Here is an 8,310-nt window from a genome sequence, read left to right on the forward strand (position 1 = left end):
TTACTGTAATCTACATTGCAGCGCCTATCTGCTGCAATAGCAGATAGGGGTTGCAAAATCTGGTGACAGAGCCTCTTTAAGACAAAACTTAAGGTAGAAAGACTCATAAACAAGCAACAACTGAGGACCGCTGCAGTAAAGGCCTGGCAAAGCATCACAAAGGAGGAAACCCAGCGTTTGGTGATGTCCATGGGTTCCAGACTTCAGGTAGCCATTGCCTGCAAAGGATTCTCTACAAGGTATAAACCCCTTAAAGGGAATGTATCGCTAGAAAATGTTTTGGCATGTGGTAAAGGAACCACATTGCTTTATGCTGCAAAATTTGAGAAAACTCACTCGCTCTAGTGAGTTCACAGAATCCCCCCTCCCTTATCCTGGCTAGTGCCATGAGAAAGGAGGGGATTGAACCGTCAAACCTCCTACACTGTGTGTCGCCATTTTTTGAGCTAACACACAGTGTAGTAGGTTTACATACAGTAGTAAACACACAGTAAAACACGTACATACACAGACCTAACTTACCTGCTCCTGCTGCCGCCGCTCCCTCTGGTCCGTCCGCTCCGTCTGCTCTCTCCGCTTCAAGTGCACAAGTCCGGAAGCCACGACCGGAAGTAGTAATCTTACTGTCCGGTCGCGGCTTCCGGTCCACAAGAAAATGGCGCCGGACGTCGCTCGGCCGAAGACCTTCAATTTGGACTGTGTGGGAGCTGCGCATGCGCCGTTCCCACACAGACGGCGTACAGCATAGTGGATGGAACGGGCCACGTTCGCATTCACTATGGGGCTGTATGTGCCGTATTCCATGTCTGTATGTGTCGTTAATCGACACATACAGAGATGGAAAAAAAAATGGCAGCCCCCATAGACAAGAAAAAGTAAAAAAATAAAAAAAAGTAAAACACAAACACACAAATAAATAAAAAAAAATGTTAATAAAACACTAAAAGCAAATTGATATAAAAAAAATTTTTTTCGTGACACTGGTCCTTTAAGGACACGACCAATTTGACTTTTTCATTTTCGTTTTTTCCTTCCTGCCTTCCAAAAGCCAGAACTTTTTTATTTCTTCGTCGACATAGCCATATGAGCGCTTTTTTTTGCGGGACAAGTTGTAGTTTTTCAAGGCACCATTTATTGTACTGCGTAACGTACTGGAAAGGTGAAAAAAATATTTGTGGGGTCATATGGGCAAAAAAAACTGCGAATACACCATTTTTGGGGGGGGTTTGGTTTTACGGCGTCATCCTTGTGCTGTCCGTGGTTTTGACGCACCCATTGAATTCAATGAGCGACTAGGTGCGTGACATGCAGTGAGTTTCACTCAACGGACACTCGCTGCGTGAAAACTCACGCAAGTGTGAATAGCCCCATTAAAATCAACGGGTCCGTGTGCTGTGCGTTATTTCAACGCACAGCACACGGACAAGAATTAGGGTATGTGCACACGATAACGTTAATTACGGCTGAAATTACAGAGCTATTTTCAGGAGAAAACAGCTCCTGCATTTCAGACGTAATTGCTCGTACTCGCGTTTTGCGAGGCGTCAATTACTGACGTAATTTGGAGCTGTTCTTCATTGCGTTCAATGAAAAACGGCTCCAATTACGTCCCAAGAAGTGTCCTGCACTTCTTTGACGAGGCTGTTATTTTACGCGCCGTGTTTTGACAGCGACGCGTAAAATTACAGGTAGTCGACACAGTACATCGGCAAACCCATTGAAATGAATGAGCAGATGTTTGCCGAAGTAGTCGAGGCTTGTTTTCAGACGTATTTCGAGGCGTAAAATGCCTCCAATACGTCTGAAAATAGGTCGTGTGAACCAAGCCTAAAGCTCCTCTGAATGAGCCCTAAGTCTATGATGTGTGATACTGTCTGCTGCGGCCCTGTATCTAAGCCTATCTTGTGTGATACTGTCTGCTGGGGCCCTGTATCTAAGCCTATCATGTGTGATACTGTCTGCTGAGACAATGTATCCAATTCTATCCAGCAGTGTAGCTATAGGAGTCTTAGTCTTATAGATATGCTATCACCGATATATATGTAAAAAAATATATATTTTTTTTGGGGGGGAATACATGTTTCGGGGCTTGTGCCCCTGTTGTTTTAAGACCCTAGCATTGCCCCTGATGTTAACCCCCTTCCGACTGTGGCAACTTTTGACCTTCCTGACAGAGCCTTATTTTTCAAATCTGACGTGTCACTTTATGTGGTAATAACTTTGGAATGCTTTTGCCTATCCAAGCGATTCTGAGAAAGTTTTCTTGTGACATATTGGACTTTATGTTAGAGAAAAAATGTAGTAATGTAATATTTATTTGTAAAAAACACCAAAATGTAAAGAAACTTTGCAAAAATTAGCAATTTTTCTATATTTTATTGTATCTGCTTGTAAAACCGATAGTAATACCACACAAAATAGTTACTGGTTAACATTTCCCACATGTCTACTTCATGTTTCCATCTTTGTTTGAACGTCCTTTTATTTTTTCTAGGACGATACAAGGCTTAGAACTTTAGCAGCATTTTCTCACATTTTCAAGAAAATTCAAAACAATATTTTTTTAATGGACCAGTTCAGTTCTCAAGTGGTTTTGAGGGCCCTATATATTAGAAATCCCCCATGAATCACCACATTTTAAAAACTGCACCCCTCAAAGTATTCAAAACAGCATTTAGAAAGTTTCTTAAACCTATAGGTGTTTCACAAGAATTAAAGCAAAGTAGAGGTGAAATGTACACATTTTTTTTTTTTGCAGAAATTCATATTTAATTCATTTTTTTTTTCTGTAACACAGAAGGTTATACCAGATAAATGCAACTCAATATTTATTGCCCAGATTCTGCAGTTTTTAGAAATACCCCACATGTGGCCCTAGTGTGCTAAGAGACTGAAGCACAGGCCTCAGAAGCAAATCAGCACCTAGTGGATTTTAGGGCCTTCTTTTTAATATATTATTATATTTTCGGCACCATGTCAGGTTTGAAGAGGTCTTGTGATGCCAAAACAACATTTTGGAAACTACACCCCACAGGGAATTCATCTAGGGGTGTAGTAAACATTTTGAACCCACAGTTGTTTCATTAGATTTTATTAGAATTTGGACATGAAAATAAACAAAATTTTCATTTTTCCAATAAGATGTGGGTTTAGCAACAAAAAAAAAATCAATTTCCAAAAGGAATAAAGAAAAAGCCCTCTAAGATTTGTAAAGCAACTTGTCCAGGGTATGTAAATACACCATATGTGGACATAAACTGCTGTTTGGGCACACGGCAGGGCTTAGAAGGGAACGAGCGCCATTTGGCTTTTGGAGTGCAGATTTTACTGGATTGGTTTCTCTGCACTGATGCATTTGTAAAGCCCCTGAGGTACGAGTACAGTGGAAACTCCCGAAAAGTGACTCCATTTACTCCATAAACTGCTGTTTGGGCACACGGCAGAGCTTAGAAGGGAAGACGTGCTATTTGGCTTTTGGAGTGCAGATTTTGCTGGATCGGTTCCTTGGCACTATGTCGCTTTTGCAATGCCCCTGTGGGACAAAAACAGTGGAAACTCCCCAAAAGGGACTCCATTTGGGAAACTACACACCTTGAGGAATTAATATAGGGGCGTAGTAAGCATTTTTACCCCCACAGGTGTTTCATAGATTTTATTAGAATTGGGCAGTGAAAATAAAAAAACGTAAACTAAATTTTTCATTTGCTCAACAAATAAAAGGAGAAAAAGCACCCCAACATTTGTAAAGCAATTTCTCCCGAGTACGGCAATACCCCATATGTTGTCATAAACTGCTGTTTCGGCACACGGCAGGGCTCATAAGGGAAGGAGTGGCATTTGGCTTCTGGAGTGCAGATTTTGCTGGATTGGTTTCTGGGCGCTATGTCGCATTTCCAAAGCCCCTGTGGGACCAAAACGCCTTAGAAATGACCCCATTTTGGAAACTATACCCTTTAAGGTATTCACATAGGGGTGTTGTAATGGCAGGAAGGAGGTGAAGGGAACAAGTGAGCCCTAATCTACCCACCGCCCTGTCCCTGCCTACTTGCAACGACCCGCCCTAGGCGACGGGGTACAACTTGGCGGCGGTCCCTACGCTGTCTAAGTGCAAGGGAGTACAAACAGGGAACACGCAAGGGAATACAGTAGCCCACGGAACGCCGCGAGGAAACGGAGCGGTGAATGAGCCAGTCAGGATCAGGAAGTAGTGGAGTATACAAACGGGAGCACGGAGCAGAAGCAAGCCAGGGGCAGAGCAACGCAGGATAAACGGAACTGAAGCGAGGCAGAAGCACGGCAGAAGCAGGCTGGAGCAAGGCAGCAGTGGGGCCAGGAATCCAAGAAGAATAACAAGCAAGGAGGAAGAGAAAACATCAGGTATAAATGGACAGGGGGCGGAGCTAACTCTGACTGACCAGGCCGCGATAGGCTCTCCCACTCCTGAGCCTGCCACCCTGATTGGTGGGAGCATGTGTCAGTCTCAGAGGTCTGGCCTCAGGTGTCGACTGATTAATCCTGAGAGTATACCCAGACGTAGTGCCTGGCAGATCCTTTACAGGTGTAGTGAGCATGTTAACCCTGCAGTTTTTTTCCAGAAATTAGTGTGCACTCGGTGTTGCAGAGTGAAAATTGGATTTTTTTTTTCCATAGATATGACAATACGTGGTGCCCATCTTGTGCCACAATGAAAAGACAGCTCTCTAATTATTATGTTGTTTCCCAGTTTTAGAAATACCCTACATGTGGCGCTAATCTTTTTCTTGGAAAATCTACAGGGCTCAGGAGTGAAAGTGTACAATGCGAAATTGAGGGCTAATTTGGCGACTTACAAAGTATTGGTTCACAATTGCAGAGCTCTGATGTGAAATAATAAAAGAAACCCCTGAGAAGTGACCCCATTTTGGAAACTACACTCCTCAAACCATCTATTAAGGGGTGTAGTGAGCATTTTCACCCCACAGATCTTTTCCATAAATGATTTAGCTGCAGATAGTGAAAAGTAAGAATAGCAATTTCTCCATGGATATGCCATTTCAGTGGTAAATATGTCTCGCCCAGCTTTTGCTACTGGAGACACACACCCCAAAAATTGTTAAAAGGGTCCTCCCTGGTTTGGCAATGCCATATATGTGGAAGTAAACTGCTGTTTGAGCAGACTGCAGGGTTCAGAAGGGAGAGAGTGCCAGTTGGCTTTTGGAGCATGGATTTTGCTTGGTGATAGTTTTGTTTGGAGTATTACTGGTATTTCAGTTTATAATGTGGGGGTACATGTAAGCTGACAGAGTACATCAGGGGTATAGTCAGGTGGTATAATAATGGGGTAAAAAAACAATAAAATAATTCATAGGTGTGTGTTACGCTGTGAAGCAATCCTTTCTGCACAGGCGAGTGTCGCACTGATAAATGGTGTCGTTTCTTATCCCCGTTTTGGTCCACACTCGGCACCTTGCAGTTTGGGGAATTTTGCTAGGAAAGTGTTGTCCTGGTCAGTGGCGTAACTACCGCCGTAGCAGCAGTAGCGGCTGCTACGGGGCCCGCGGCATGAGGGGGCCTGTGTCGCCCGCCGGCACGGGCCCTCACCATGGCCGGAGGCTCCACTAGCAGCCGCTATGGCTGCTACAGCGGGACGCCACTGAACAGTACGGCAGAGCAGGGAGGTATCTCCCCGCTCTGCCATTAAACAAAAGACATGTATCCCCTATCCACAGGATAGGGGATACATGTGTGATCGCTGGCAGCGATAGGGAGAACGGGGGACTGAAAGTCCCCTGAAGTTCTCCCTCACAAACCTCGGACTTCCGGGGTCTGTGTCGGCAGCTCCGGAGAAATGAATGGAGCGCCGGTCCCGCTTGTGCGCATGCGTGACCAGCTCTCCTTTCATTTTCATTGAGCTGCCGACACAGACGCCGGAAGTCAGAGGTTAGTGATGGAGAACTTCAGGGGACTTTCAGTCCCCCGTTCTCCCTATAGCTGCCAGCGATCACACATGTATCCCCTATCCTGTGGATAGGGGATACATGTATTTTATTAGGACACACTGTAGGTCACATTTTTTTGGGAGGGGGGACGCTGTATGGCGTTCCCTACAGGGGGGGGGCTGTATGGCGTTCCCTACAGGGGGGGCTGTATGGCGTTCCCTACAGGGGGGCTGTATGGCGTTCCCTACAGGGGGGCTGTATGGCGTTCCCTACAGGGGGGCTGTATGGCGTTCCCTACAGGGGGGGGCTGTATGGCGTTCCCTACAGACCCCCCTGTAGGGAACGCCATACAGACGCCCCGTAGATAACGCCATACAGCCCCCCCTCTAGATAACGCCATACAGCCCCCTCTGTAGATAGCGCCATACAGTCCCCCCTGTAGATAGCGCCATACAGCCCCCCTGTGGATAGCGCCATACAGCCCCCCTGTAGATAGCGCCATACAGCCCCCCTGTAGATAGCGCCATACAGTCCCCCTGTAGATAGCGCCATACAGCCCCCCTGTAGATAGTGCCATACAGCCCCCCCCTGTAGGGAACGCCATACAGTCCCCCCCTGTAGGGAACGCCATACAGTCCCCACCTGTAGGGAACGCCAGACAGCCCCCTCTGTAGGGAACACCATACAGTCCACCCATGTAGGGAACGCCATACAGTCCCCCCCTGTAGGGAACGCCAGACACCCCCCCTGTAGGGAACGCCATACAGTCCCCCAGTAGATAACGCCATACAGCCCCCCCATAGATAACGCCATACAGCCCCCTCTGTAGATAGCGCCATACAGCCCCCTCTGTAGATATCTACAAAGGGGGCTGTATGGCGTTATCTACAGGTAGGCTGTATGGCGTTATCAAAAGGGGGGGTTTGTAAAAAAGGCACTATCTACAAGGGGGGGGTTGTGTGACACCCGGGGGAGGGGGGCCCCAGTCAAAAGTTTGCTATGGGGCTCAGTCTTTCCTAGTTACGCCCCTGGTCCTGGTATAATACGGGCACTGTCGCTTCCAGCAGATATGTTTGGGCCCTCCCCTTCCTGGTTCCCTAATTTTAGGGAATTGATAAATCGCCTCTTGACACAAAAGAAAGGTTCCCCTCGGGCCTGCGCTACTGCATATTTTTCTTTCCTGACTTATTGGAGCCTTAACTAATTGTATTTTTTCATAGACACAGTGGTATGAGGGCTGTTTTTTGCGGGACGAACTGTAGTTATTATTGATACCATTTTGGGGTACATGTGACTTTTTGATCATTTTTTATCCTTTTTTTTTTTGTGAGGCAAGGTGACCAAAAAACAGCAATTCTGGCATAGTTTTTTTAATATATATATATATATATATATATATATATATACATATATATATATATATATATATATATATATATAGCGTTCACCACGCATGATAAATTACATGTTAACTTTATTCTGTGGGTCAGTACGATTCCGTCGATTTAAAATTTTTAGCACTTTTTTATGTTTTACAACTCTTTGCACAATAAAATTACATTTGTATAAAAAGAATGTATTTTTTCGTCATGTTTTAAGAGCCATAACTTTTTCATTTTTTCATCGACGGAGCTGAATAAGGGCTTGTTTTTTGCAAGATGAGTTATAGTTTTTATAGGTAGAATTTTTGGATACATGCTACTTTTTGTTCACTTTTTTATTTCAATTTTTGCAAGACAAAGTGACCAAAAAAAGCAATTCTGGCAATGTTTTTTAGTTGTTTTTTTTACGGCATTCGCTGCACAGGATGAATAACATAATATTTTTATAGCTCAGGCCGTTATGGACGCGGTGATACCAAATATGTATGGTTTATTTATTTTTTACAATAATAAATGACTTGATAGCGGAAAAAGGGCAACTGTTTTTTATTTTATTACTTGAAACTATAATTTTATTTTTACAACTTTTATTTTTAGTTTTTTTACACTTTTTTTTAACAGTCAGGGCGGGGCCTAATCGGCTTCCGTATTGGCAGACAAGGAGGCAATTGTTAGGACTCCTGTTGCCAAAGTTGCCATAGTAGCATTCGGCAGCCCTGCCATCGCATGGTAGGGCTGCCGGTTTGCTACAAACCACTAAGATGCAGCGATTGCTTTCAATCAAGGCTAGCATCTAAGGGGTTAATGGCAGGGATCGTAGCTAGCTCCGGTTCCTGCCATTACAGCAGGGTGTCCGCTGTAACATACAGTGGACACCCACTGCTGATGACACCAGCTCAGCTTCTTGTCGTTGGTACCGGAAGCTTTTTAGGCCCCGCCTCCGAGCAGGGCATATGAGGCTTCCGTAGATGGCAGACTGGGAGGCCAGTACTAGGCCTCCTGTTGCCATT

The sequence above is a fragment of the Rhinoderma darwinii genome, chromosome 3, assembly GCF_050947455.1.
Source record: "Rhinoderma darwinii isolate aRhiDar2 chromosome 3, aRhiDar2.hap1, whole genome shotgun sequence".
NCBI classification, from domain to species: Eukaryota; Metazoa; Chordata; class Amphibia; order Anura; family Rhinodermatidae; genus Rhinoderma; species Rhinoderma darwinii.